This window comes from Tyto alba, unplaced genomic scaffold, assembly GCF_018691265.1.
Source record: "Tyto alba isolate M040663 unplaced genomic scaffold, T.alba_DEE_v4.0 Super-Scaffold_1000006, whole genome shotgun sequence".
Taxonomy (NCBI): domain Eukaryota; kingdom Metazoa; phylum Chordata; class Aves; order Strigiformes; family Tytonidae; genus Tyto; species Tyto alba.
In genome coordinates this window covers 18,970,689-18,985,089 of record NW_024881272.1, presented here as the reverse complement: position 1 = coordinate 18,985,089, position 14,401 = coordinate 18,970,689, and the positions used below count along the sequence as shown (strand labels likewise).

The 14,401-nt window shown below is 35.9% G+C and overlaps 1 protein-coding gene across 1 annotated transcript in view; it reads left to right on the top strand.

Moving 5' to 3' along the window:
* Nucleotides 1–14,401, top strand: part of HS2ST1 (heparan sulfate 2-O-sulfotransferase 1) — an 84,964-nt gene that overhangs the window by 659 nt on the left and 69,904 nt on the right. The window lies entirely within an intron of this gene.

Sequence of the window (14,401 nt, the reverse complement as noted above, 5' to 3'; positions counted from 1 at the left end):
CTGCGGAGGGGGCTGTCAGCAGCAGCGGCAGCAGCCTTGGCCTTTGAGTTCATTTGTATGTGTGTTTTGCGAGACCGTGAGACCTAGGAGAGGTCGGTGTTGGAAAGATAAATATTTCTGTAGTGTGTCTAAATGGGTTTTCTGAAAAGAGCAGCGGTGCTCAAAGCTATTAGGAGCAGCGGCTGGCCTGCGTGTGCCTTCTGGCAGGCACCTGGGAAGGGAGCAGGGAGTCCAGTTCTGCTGCCTGCTGCTGCAGCGAATTATCATCTTCTTCGCATTTAATTTTGTTTGAACCGCTTTACTAACGCTTGGCGTTGTAAAGGAAAGCACCGAGGAAAAAAAAAAAGCTACAGACGTTGTTAATGACGAATGAGTAATTTGTTTTACTCTCATTGAATGTAAGATGTTGTTTTCTACAGTTTACTTAGCGTAGTTACTGATCTAGACTGTCACTGAGCTGTAGTTAAACAGAATAACGATGAACTTGAAAACTCTTGTGTAATATTTCTTTTGCTATTTTGCCTTAAAAAGACCTTTTTAGAGTAACATTTGCCTGGTGGGTAACATCTTACTACTCTGTCAGTTGTACATAAGGCTGCAGAACTTGTATAGATTTTACATTACTTAATTAATGATCTCAAGGACGTGAAAAAATACCATTCTGAACCTAATTTGTGGTGCCTAGGAGTTGTAAAAACAGAGCACCGAGGCTTCTGGTGTATAGGAGTGCAGGGGCTGGTTTAGAAGCATTGTTGATTTGTTTTCTCATATTATTTGACTGTACTGAGATAGTTAGACTATGAACACTTTAATTTGTAGGAATAAAAGTGCACATGTGTTCCTACTGGTGTTAAAACTGGAATTGGACTTTGCTTGACATGGGAAGTTTAACAGTGAGCTTCTAACAGAGCCAGAGTCAGCATAACTTAATGATAAGCTGTATGAATGCCATTGGGATTTTAGTTCTCAGCATTTCTTTTCCATTTTGCTCTCTCTGAGCTGGATATTAGAGATTAGGACCCTGGAAATGGCGGTGGTTGACTGCTTGAGTTACAGGATGCTTTTCATCTGCATTTTTTTCAACTGAACGTTCATACTAATTCTAATTGAGACATAATTTTTGCATGATCTCAATAACTGTAAACAATAATTTGAAGAAGAAAATTAATGAAATTGGAAGATAATTCAAGCAGGTCTTAAAATAGTGCTTAAGATTCAGTGGAATTTTGGATCCATCTGTTTTAAATTGGTTGGTACCTGTGGCTTCATTGCCTTTGTTGTTGACCGTATATATGTTACTTTAGGGAAATCGACCTCCTGACATGAAAAGATTAACATAATGCCTGTGAGAATAAAGAATTTTGCTGATAAAACTTCCTCTTCCTCCTTAATATATATGCAATGGGCATGATTAAGTTACATGTTTAACGGATTAAAATACACAGCTCCTACTGCTTTGGGACAAGAATCTAATTACAATGTTATGCTGATTTTATTTCTTAAGGAGAAGGAAAAACTATTGTAAAGTTTATTAAAAGTATGATGGAAAGATTTGCTTTGTAAGCAACTTACTAGTGATTCTCTAAAACCTGTGTACGGAGGGGGAAAAGGGCTTTCTGCTACAGCTTTGAACTTGGCTTCTGTTTTTTTTTAATGTGAGAGTATACTTTATTAAAAAGCTTCTAGCTGTCTGAATGTCTCCCTTTTTACATGTTTGGTATGTATTTTCCGAATAGCAAATGTTAAGATTTCACTACAAAAAATTTTTTACTGTCATTGTTGGTGATATTTCTACCGAGCTGTAATACAGAGAATTTTTTTCACCAAATCAAAGTAATTAGTTGGCCTAATGCACTTGAATTCTAGTCTTTCTCCCTGCCCCCCAAAAGAATGAGGGGTGTGTGTGCATGTGTGTGAAAAGGCAGTGATTTGACGGTAATGACAAAGTAGTTCTTTTTGTCTTTCAGTTGTGTTTCAGTGAGTGTTTTATGTTAGAAGTCACATTGCATATTGTTTGGGTACTGGGTTTTGAGCTATGCTATGTGTTTGTGTTGATATATATCATATGATAAGCTGTCACCTTGGAAAGTAATTGTAAGAATTAGGTGCTGACTAGGAAGACCAAATTACTTCAGATTTGATAGCAAATAAAATAATTATGCAGTCTTATCAGCAGTTCTAATAGTATTCTGCCATACTTTATGATAGAAAGGGTTTTATCCAATTTCTTCACATATGGTCAACTCCTGATTATGTAGTGAACATTTTGGGGGGGGTAACTTCAGTTCAGCATGCTCCAACTTCATGTTATAGGCAAGATATTTTGAGCATGTTTCTGGCTGAAAAAAGAAAGGGAACCTCTTTCTTCCTGCAAGACTTTATATAGGTAAAACTCAGTCACCCTGGCAGACTTTCCTTTTTTAAGTTGAGAAGCACAGGAGATAGAAGCAAATGACCATCACAAATGCCGATGCTGCTTTGTTTCTGTGATGAGATTATTATGATTCTAATATAATATTTGTAAACCTGTGGGTTTCTTCATCATATGAAAGATAATTCCCTAATTAAAAAAATAAAATCAAAATATTCATGGTAACTTTTCTGCAGCTGATGGACTTCTTAATCTCTTTCCAAGTAGTGGTGAGATCACAAGCAGAGCCCAGTCAGAACCCAGTTTCAAGTACTTTTTTGCTGACATTTACATATACATCCATTAATATTTCATATTATTTTTAATTATTTACATGTAAGGGGAGCTAAATTGGCATTCTCTCTAGACTAAGCTGTCCCTAGTTGCCAGTGAGAAATTTAATGTTTTTATTTAAACCTGATGTAGGTACTTGCCCATTAGCTCTAGGAATGCATAGCCCTAATAGAGAATATTGCATGTGAAAGGCAGGTATTGAGGTTTGCACTGTCATTTCTGGAAGAGAAATGTCTCACCATCCCCTTAGGTTTTTGGAAGCCTGGTGGGTGCAGCTCTGCCTCTAGTTTAAACTGATTTAGCATTGAACATGTACCATGCCATCTCCTGCATTGCCATTAGTGTTTGTGGTGAGTTGGGTCAAACAAATGATCCACCTGGAAGTAATGCATCCATATCTCCTCTTCCCTCCCCAAAACTTTGTAATGCATTGGTGGAGAGAAGGAAGAGAAGAAGGAAGTTTGTATGCATTCTAGTTCTTATGTTAAATTAATTTTATTCTAGAATAGCAAGTACTAGAAGCGCTTCAAGGCTGGGCAGAGGGGTGGGAGAAGACAGTGCCTCATTCAAGGAGGTGTCTGTAGGCTTGGTCAGAGAAGGTGAGGATAGTAGATGGAAAAGAATTACTCATTGGTGGGGTGGAAGTGAAGTAATACTGCTACTTTCTAGCTGCTTAGTGATACTTAGACATTGGATTTTGAAAATAGTCCATGTCTGAGTAACATAATATACCATAACAGGGAGAGCAAGGATTGAACAACTTTATTACCATTTCAGATCATGTTGAAACACTGGTTAGCTGTACTGTGGGAGTATTTTTTCTGCTAAGTGGTAAACTTACGGCTCGTATCTGTTAATTCAGTACCTTGAATTCAGCATATAGAAGTCTGTCATTTGAAAGATATTTTTAGAATTTTACTTTTTAAAAACTTTTTTGTTTGGAAATATGTGAATAATTTGAAAGACTAAGGCTCTTTTCCTAAGCCCAGGGAAGAAAAATTAATTGATGATTAATTGATTGCCAGACATTTGGGTTTTTGTTTTGTGCCTGTGGCCCTTGCTGGGGTAGTATCCTTTTAAGCACTGTGCAAGTACGTAACAAAAACGAACCACTGTTCATTTGAAGCTAAATGATTTAACTTCCCAATGATTAAACCTTATGCTTTCTAGAAATATAAGAGTTTATACTTTTTTGGGATGTTGGTATAATAGGCATCTTATGTTTCCTTCATTTAGAAAGAAAACAATCTCCTGTTAGTAGGCCTGGTGGTTGCATGTGTTTGGATAATCTCTCAGAAAACTTCTTAAATTGCCCCTCATAATATAGCATGCATGGTTCCTTAGTATATTATTTATACTTGAACTTAATTTATAAAGAGTCATTTGTGATTGTTGGCAGTTCTGGCTGCACACAGCTATGCAAATAATTTACTAGCATTTATTTTAAATATAGCTCCATTGCCCAATAGTTATTATTTTCTGCTGAGTAGCCTGAGGCATTCTTTCAGAATCTGTTTTCTGGTGTACCGAGTTTCCTGAAATAAGACTTTTAATGCTGCTTCCTCAGTATATCTCCAGCCAGTGAAACATTCTTCCACTTTGCCTTTCTGGTTCTATTATACTTTTTCATTTAGTTCCCCCTTACCATTTTCCTTCACCATGCTCCAAGTTGTTCCAGGCACTTTCAGAATAAATTTTAAACTATTCCCATACTATACTTGTACTTCACATTGAAAAGTGTGATATGGAGGAATTGTATTAATTTTATTTATTTATTTATTATGTTGTTGTTTTGATTTTATATTTATTTATAACTTGGGGGGGGGGATAAGTGTTGCAGCTGCTGCTGTTGCATTTTCTATGATATTAGTAATGTCTGAATTTTTACTAATACAGAACTGTGCATGTTCTGAAGCACATACCAAGACAGTTCAGACTTGCTAATGGGCTCTGAGACTTGATCTCACCCCTTTTCTCTGGCACCCAAACATCTGTTTCTAACAGTGGAAAGAAAAGACACAACCTTTTAAGATTTCTTTCCTCTTCTGGAAGGCTGCACATGAGAAAATGTTGTACTGTATGTTTGCAGACCTCATGCTTTTAGTGAAAAAGGTTGAGAATTAGTGATGTGGTTAGAGCTGTGCCTTTGCTTCTAATAGCAGATGCTGTTCTAAAGAGTTATCTGGCAAGGGGATATTTTTGTTAGAGATATTCTGAGGGCAGTTCTGAGAGATGAAATGGCCTTGAGAAATCAGATAAAGTGTACGCCTCCAGCCACAGACTGCACTGGATGGGGTAGTCACCAGGTAAGGTGCTGAATCCTTCTAGATTCTCCATTGGAAAAGGTCAGGTTTGGTCCAGTACATATCTATGCATGTTACTTTTTAACGCACATATTTAAGCTGAAGACCACAATGACTTACACTACCATCCTCCACGGAAATCCTGGAAAAGAGCCACAGTTACAATCATCTGTTTAGGACAGAAAAGGCTTGTTGGACAGCCAAAGAAATGCAAGTGCCATGGTGGTGGTCTTTGTGAATTAATGCAATATTACAGGTTTGGTAATGGTAGCTATGAAGTAGGGAATTAGTTCAAGTCTGAGAATCTCAGGATAAAGTGTTTAAAGGAGTTTATTTACTTTGTGATAAAGCAGCTAAAACAATATTATGGCATAATGCCATGCCAATGCTCCCTTTGTTTTTCTTGTCGGTTTTCTACTTCTGAACATGGCAAAAGTAACTAAAATTTTCATGTCTGCAATGTGTCTTTGAAATTGAATATTTGGAAGTTACAATGTCTTGTTTTTAGATCTCGCTGGACATTGTTATCAAAGCAATTGGTTTAAGACACAGCAAAACCATAACAAAACCAGAGACCAAATACTCCACTAAATTAAAATTGGCTGGTTGTGCATTTTATATACGTGTATGTATATAAACACATATAAAATATAGATATATATTAAAAAAAAAACCCCAAAACCTAACAGTCTTTGCTAAACTACTTAAACTTTGGAGTTAGCATAACAAGTTAAACCACTGCTTTCCAGTTTATCATGTAGATCTGAAGTTCAGTAAATCGTAAAAATTTTTTTTTCTTCCTTACTTAAGAAAACTGACATATTTGCAGGTGGATTTTTCTTTTGCACAGCTTTGTATTGCCCCTGGCTGTTGAAGTTAGGGACATTTGAACAGTTCATGAACAAGTCATTTCCATATCTACTGACTGGCAGCCATGAGTCACTCACTCACTGTTAGACTTACTCTGACCTGACTTGTCTTCTAATAATGGATGCCTTCTCTCAAATTCTTGCTTCTCTTTAAGAAATTGGTGGCTTTTGCATATGGAATCCTCCACATATTACCACCTAATTGGGTCAAAATACAGCCTTTTGTGTAACTGTGTGCAATCTGTAGTTTCTGTCACTTATCTGAAGTGCATCTAAATATTGTCAAAGAAGTATTAAAATAGTGGTAAGTGCTTTGTTTGAAATGTGGTGCTATTTATCTGTTTATATATCTGAAATACTAGCCTAGCAAGCATAATGAAAGTGGCATGCTGTAGAAAAATAACTGAACTGTTATGTGGTTTTTGCATTATTTTTTCAGCCAGAAATAAAAGAGAAAAGATTGAGTGAAAGGAGTCCAGTGTTGAGAAGCATCTGAAATTTGGCCAGCGGGCTGCAGCACTTCATAAATACGTACAGACTCTTAACTGCAATCTGGCCTACTCACTATCTGGATGGGGTGCGGGCAGTATCTTACTCAAACCCTAACCTTTGTGTGATCCTCAAGCCCATCAATTCTGTTGGATTTGTCTACTCCTCTAAAAACTTGTGGCCCTGTGAAGTAGTTGTGTTCAAAGCCCAGCATCTTAAGAAAGACGGCATTCCGAGAAGTCTTCAGTCGCATAGGAGAGAAAAGCCAACCTCTTTCCTTCCTGGAATTGGGTCAATTGGTTCTTTATTCACTCCCAACTCATCTCCACTTGACCTTTTAAGTTTTGGAGAGCTGACGTCCCTCCATTTGATGTTCCTATCAGTAATTGCCTATATTAAAATTACTGCTAGTGCTGATTATAGCTGGTATGCTCAGGCTCTTCACTGGTATAAATTCTCAATACTTGCAGAAGCATTCATGTTGCACATATATGTACATTTTTGTGTCAGGAATATGCTGGCTACCAGGACAACCACGTTATTGCAGGCTGTGCCCTTGAGTGTCAGGGTCTGGCTTCATACTGAGTGTCAATTGAGTGTTCCCAAGTAATTAATTCATTGCTGTAGTTTAGCTTTTTATGACTATAAATTAAGATGGTATTTTTACCATACAGGTATTGTTTGCAAATGTGTCTGCAGGAAGCCCAACTGCGTCTGCATGTCTTTTTATTGTCTCTAGCAATCAGTGTGTTATTGTTGTCCTTACTTTGCAATATCCTTGTGTCATCATGGTTCCAATAACATTACTGCTATAATAATTATTATTCAAGCTTTCTGGTAGTGATAAAATTCATCATGAGTAGCTAGGAGTTTAGGCCAGTGGGAGAATTAATAAGATAATTAAATTACAAAAAGTATTTGGAAAGGAGTTATCTGTCACTTTGGCCCAGTCTTTGCCTTCCTTTGGGTCCATTCTCTGTATATCCAGTTAGAGTTTAAAATGACAGCTGACATCCTTTTTTTTTTATCAGCTTGCTGTTTAATTCTGAATACTAATTTGTGTTGAAACATATGTAAAACTTAAGTGCTGTTTTGATAAAACAGCTTTTGATGATTTTGAAGTGTTTATGCAAACCTTGTGCATAATTGCTATAAAACTGTAAAGAGTGTGGGGATGGGATCTTAGGTTCCTTAAATTAAAATGCACATCTTCCCCATTTACTTCTGTAGTGGTTTTTCTTTCAGAAGATCTTATTTTATTCTTGCATTTTTTTTAATATATATTAAAAATACATAGAGGAGAATAAAGAATATATTAATTTATAATGTATATGATTATAATAAAGATTATGTATTTATATATTCCTCACCCTAACTGTCTATATTTTCCAGTGTTGTAGTATAGGACTGATCTTTCTTAGACAACAGATTGAAAGGCAGTAGCATTTCCTTTCCTTTCAAAAAGGTGCAAAAAGGCTGTTGAGAACATGAAAGAACTTGGAGATATGAGAGCAACTGAACAGAGGTTATGCTTGTTTTTCTCACTTTCTGCAAAGTGGAGAGGGAAATACATCTAATTTTTTTTTTTTTTTCCTCCAGAATATTTTCCCTGCATACCTTTCCGTTTTCAGTATTTCTATTGTCTTCTTTTCTGGATATGTTGTTGTTGAACATATTCAGAAAGATTGCATAATTATCATATTTGTGTTTTCTCTGAAATGTTTGCATTTCTTTACATTGATTCTGTGCGGGGCTTTGGAGGAGGTTTTGTGGTAGTAAAAAAAAGCTCCTTTATGCAAAACGTGGCATTTGCAATGGGTTTTAATATATAAAACATTAATTAGCAATTGTTTGTATTATATTGGCATTTATTTTGATCATTCATTCTGAGCAAAGGAGTTTTATAATTCTGAGAATGATTTAAAAATTTAGAGTAAAAGGGAATGAAGTCAAAAAGTAGGATGTAAAAATAATAGAATCTTAGTCTGACATATTAAATAGACCAAAAGTGTATCCAGAACAAAACAAAGTCTAAGATTTTGACTCCTCTAGAATTTGAATGGCAGATGTAAATTGAGGAGGAAATAACTTTTTGGAAGATCTAATTTCAAACTTTTGATTCCTTCAAAAAACAGGGATTAGTTTTTACAAAAGCTGAGTCCAGCTGTGTCCTTCCATTGTCTGTGGTAAAAGTAGTATCTCTCAGGGTTTTATTCCCATGCTGAAGGTCAAAAATATTATACTTTATCTATTGACCAAAACACTCTTGAGCACAAGTGTATGATTACTTTCTGAAGATGTGGTTTTGTACCCAGTACACAAAATACCTTGTATGAGGATTGTTGTTTTTGGAATCAAAGTTGATGTCATATTTTTTGTATCCTGGTGTTGAATGAAGTGTTTCATAGGTAGAATCCTATTTCAGCTGCACTTCCACTGTCAGCTTTGGAGCTAAGATTTTTTCAGCATCTCATTTGTCAGCAAACCTTAAGCAGTGTGTGCTCCTAAAAGCGAGAAAAGATATTTTCTTAGCAAAATATCTATAATTGCATACTATTCTTGATACATTATCCTATGAACTGTGCTGAGATGACCATAGCACTAAAATGATTCCCCTTAATCAATGTAGTGCCTTTGGGAATATTGAATGTCTTACTGTTTGCCCCTCTTTTTTTTTTTTTTTAAAAAAAAAAAAAAAAAAAAAAAAAAGCTTACAAAGACCTCCTGGTTATCTGAGAATGATTTAGTCTGGTTTTGGTTTTTAGGCAGATTAACTATTTTGTTTTAGTTTTGGTTATTCTGCCACCAAGGCAAGCTTTTGTAGATAAGTACCTAATAAATAGGTCTTTGCTCCCTTTGCTCTCTAAATTGTTAATCCTAACATGGCACTTGTGCAGCTGCTGTTGGTTTGAGCGAAGACAAAACTTGCAGTAGCTCCAGTGTTTTAGCAGGACCTGTTTAAGGTTTAATAATGTCTTCAACAGAAGTGTACTTCATGTTTTTGTTTGATCAAGCTGTTAAAAAAAAAAAAAATTAGAAAATTTCTGGCATACTGCTTGGTTTATGCTTTTAAATTAGGGTTTATAGTATGTGCGTTTAATGTGTATGCAGTAATCTGGGTGTATTCTGCTATGAGAAGCACCAGAACACGTGACTTTCTAGTAGGCTAGTAGTGTTTTTTCTAGTCCTTGAACTACCTCACAAACATGTTTTCTGAGCCAAAAGCAAAGGCTGAATGACCAGAAATACCTGTTTAAGCTTACATTTAAATATAGCAGTGTTCATAACCTGTCATGTCTGGTATGAACTTGAATTTTATCTTTGGAAACTATTCAGTGGCCACAACAGTTAGGGTTACGTAAGAACTTTTCCACAGAATTCAGTTGGGGCAACATTCCAAAGTTTTGAATTTTGAGGAGAGATTTTGGAATGCTTAATTAAGTAAAATTGCTGGCAGTCATGGAGGTGTGTAGGAGGGCTCAAGAAGTCACAAGGCCTGGCAGATGAGCTGTCAGAGTTAGCAGTGGGAACGTAAAATGTTGTTCCCCCAGCAGCGCACCCAGCACTCTCGTGGGAGAATGTCACCTCAGTGCTACCCTGGGTCATAACCAGAGGTGCGCCCAGCTCCTCTGCCAGCGGAGATCAGAGCATGGAGTGTGAAGTTAAAGCACTCTTATTTTCAGTTTAGTTTAATGCTTTGAGCTGCAGAGATGGCATGTGTCTGCTTCTGGATAGGAAAGGACAGCCACCCCTTCATCCAACCCACAAAAAATTGGTAGAGGATATTTTTCAGGCTTCTTAGTTATTCATGAGGCATGCTAAATGCATTTGGCCTAAAGGCATATTTATCTTATAAGTGTGTGGTCAAGCTTAGAGGAGAATATTAAAGATGAACTTTTGAAGAGGGGAAATGAGAAATAGAAAGGATGTTTATGTGAGGATCAGTGCAATTTTTGCATGTGTGAACTATCCACAGTCTTTCTGATCCCAACAAAAAGGCAGAGAGTATTGGGGAATACACTTATTTTCAAGGCTGGCTTCACTCTAGTTTAACAGTCTGAAAATGTACTTGCTTCTGATTCCTACTGCTTTGTCATTTACTCTCTACAATACTAGTAAACCCTCCTCTCCTTTCTGATGTAAAAAAAGCAACATGAAACTGTAGTGATGGTTTAGCAGAAAGAAACGATAAATCAAACAGTAAAACATTTATATGTATCTTCTTTTGGTTTTCCTGTCTGTGCTTTCCAAACCATATTCTGAAAAACATGGTCTTGCTAACATGTTTGTGGGTGAATTTTTCTGAACATTTGTGGTCACTGGAGCAACCAAAAAGCATTGTTTCTTGTGATTTTTATGTGCCTACTTACGTGTGATTGCATAGTGTAGATGGCAAAGCAGTCCTAATATGAGAGTTAGGAAGAAGAAAGAGATGATAAATTATTCACATATCAAGTTTAAAGAAAAAAACACACATGTGAAGGAGAAATTAAGATATTGTAAGAGGTTTTTTATTTTTTTTTTCCTTGTTCTAAGACACAGAAAAAAAAGCTCTTTTTTATGTTTTCCAGGAGCATTAGTACAAATTATGTGTAAGTTTAAAATATGTGCACTATGACTGTGGAAGCTTGTGTCAAGGTTGCAGTTAAAAGCATGTATTATTTTGTGATAAGCAATGGGATGCGATAAATTTCTTAAAATGGTGCTGTAAAATTTACGTACAAAATACTTGTTTTTTGGAGCTGAGAATAGGTTTTAAATGTTAACTGGAAACACCAGTTTTCAGGAATGAATGTTGGAAAACAAGGTAAACTCTTTTTAGACTTGCTTCCTCTCATTGTTATGCCATCTTTAAAAATATGGAATAAAAATAGTGCTTAAATCATGTACTTTTTAAGTATGAAGAAAGATACTAAATGTCTCACAACATGACACTTAAGCAACAAAATCTGTGAAGTATTCATATAGCAGCAGGAACATGAAATACAGGGATTGTTCCTACATCTCTTTTACGTGATATATATTAAATATGTGCATGTAAATGTAAACATGAGATGGCACTCTAGAGATAACTGATATGCAATAGAAGCCTATATGAAAATCCTCTCAGATATCCAGGAATTGATTTGGATTAGTTTTCTGTCGTTGATGGAATCACAAAATCTCCGCAGATTCTGTTAATCCTTCAACCTTTGCTGTATCAGGTTCCACAACTAAATAGTGACCTCAGTTGGAAACAGTATTTGGCTTCTCTGTAGAAGAATGTCTAGGCATGACAAGTAAATATCAGGCAGAACTACCAGGTAGTTTAAAGCTTTACCAACTGATAAGGGTTAACCAAGTACTGACATAAAACTGTAAAAAGGGATTGTTCTTTTTCATTTGTTCAAAACCTTTGTTACAAGGAATTTGAGGAGCTGAAAAACCTGTGATATTTAAGGATTGAAAAGCCATTGATTTCGAACTTGACTAAACTTGTCTTGTGTAATTTCAGTGACACCTTTCATACTTTTCCTGTGTTATTTAATATATGGCATTTTGTGGTGACAAGATTTTAAGCAGCTGCATGCTGTACAAGATGGAATATGGGAATGTAGTGTATATAATGGATTGTGTATGTGTCCTTGTCTTGTTCCAGGGAGACCCTCATACAGATATTCAGGTCTTGGTTTGGTTTCAGAACAAAGAATCCTTGTTTCAGGCATTTTTCTAGACAGAAAAAAACTTAATGATTTGAGGATTCTTATTTCCTGTTTGATGTGAATGCAAAGTCAAAATTAGCTTGTAAGTACAGCACTTAAATTATTACCAAATGCAAAGTCTTTAGAGGGTGTATCAGTCAATAAATGTTAGCATATATCAGAACATATTAATTAGTTCCCAAAAGTATTCATGCACAATGGTGGCTGCTTTTATCTAACAATTTCTTTAGAAAACCAGCACCAGTTAGCACTTTTCCAAACTATGGCAATAGTTTACTTACAGTTTACTGCAATAATTACATATTTTAGTGCTATTGTCTTACTGTACTCTGCTGCCTTGACAGCAGTACTAATTTGATAAATGCAAAAATTAGTTATGTTTTGATTCCTTTTTTTCTAATAAAAGATAACCTGATCTAAAGCAAACTTCCCAAATTGTACTTCAGTACTTATTAATCATTCTGTGACTGTAACCTCCAGTAGGCATCACAGAATGCTTGTTAAATTAAGTAGTTGTTTCCAAACTAGAATCAGACACAAATTTTATGTAGGGTAGTAGTTAAAGCATTAGCTAGATTCTTGTAATTCTAAATTTGATTTCTGGGGGTTGTGTGTGTGTTTGTTTTAACTGTTGGCTTATTTCAGGTGAATTTTAGAGTGCTTTGGATTTTTTTTTTTTCATAAGGGGATTGCTTTGACAAGAAAATTTGAATGTAACGTACTTGAGAATTTTGTGGTAGACTCACATATTAACAATTCTGGTAGCAGTCTTGTGACTAGTACTTTGTATTTTATAATAGTTGGAATAAAATTGTGCAGTGAAACCCTCAGTATTGGTTGCTTTTGTTTTGGCATATAAGTGACTATTGGATTTGGTAGGGTTTTGGGGGAGTGGTATTGTTTGGTGTTTTTGTTTTTTTTTTTTTTTTTTTAAGTGAACATCCAAGAACATTTACTGATGCCAGTTGCTGGAGCGGCATTTCTTCATGAAAATTTAAGATCTCTTGCCTTGAGTGTTTTAGCAACCACTGGATCAACAAAGTGCATGTGTCTTTCCTTGTTTGTGAGTTTTGTGGAAATACTTCCTTTCATGCTCTGTGAGCCTTGGCTGTGATGTTAGAATGAAGAACATTTTTTATTGAGCTTTTTGCCATTTTACAGGTTAATTTGTAAACCACTGACTGAACAGAACAATTTTTACAGACTATAAAGTGCAGCCTTGTAACATGAAGTAACAGTCAAATAAAAAAGAGTCTGTTGGGGAAAGTAATTTTCCCACATCTTTTAAAGAGTCTGTACTTGAAGCTGGGGGAAGGTTGGGGCTGTAGGGTCTTGTGATGATTCACAGTAATACAAGAGATGATGGGATGGGATGGGAGGAGGTTACTACTAATGGTGTGGGCTACTGTAGGCCACCAAGCATGAAAATGTTCAGTAACACTTCTGCCTCTGCTCCCCGTATATGTGGAGCCCCAAGGATATAGCTGATTGGTTTATATGAGGGGGGGAAAATAAATGAAAAAATCTTCATATTTCATGTGGAAATTAATTTTAAAAATATCCATAGGGACCACCCTAATGTAAATGTTACAGTCCATCTGTTTGATCCCTGTCCTTCCTAGGTGTATTACAGGTATGTGACATTATAAACTTGTATATGTACAAAAAGCCACTGTTTGTATTTATACTTGAGTTTAAACTTTGTATTTCTTCAATCAAATTTGAGAAATATTGCTATGTGTAGAAAACTGTATTGGTATCCTTGTGTTACCTGACAGAGAACTTCTTAGTCTCCCTTACCCTGTTTAAGGCTACATGAGTTAGGTTTGGATGGGCCAGTATGTTTATTCAAGCTGCTGCAGCCTCTCTTGAAGATACGAATTTGGTTTCTCTAAGCATGTTTCTGGCCAGATATTTGTTCACAGCTCACTTGCATGTTTCTGAAGTGCTGCATTTATGATGTAGATTTAAACATCAGTCTTTCATGATATGTGTTGCCCTGAAGTTCCTACAAAATAGAAGTTTATGGGTCTTCTCTTTGTTCTATGCCGTTTGTTCCATTGTCCATCACAGAATTTAATCCTTTGGTGTCCTGCACCCATCTTAGTGCCGTGAGAATCTTTATTGGGGTTAAAAGATTTTCTGAAATATTTTTAGTTATTAATCCATGTGGATTGTTAATTATTTAACTAACTGTATTCAGTTGGCATTGAAATAAAACCTTTGTAGAGTTACTTACTTTTTGGATTAATTGGAATTACACTTATTAAACTAACATTTCAGAGGAGAGAGCATATGTTTAGAAGACTGATGACTGTTTCAGGGACAATATAT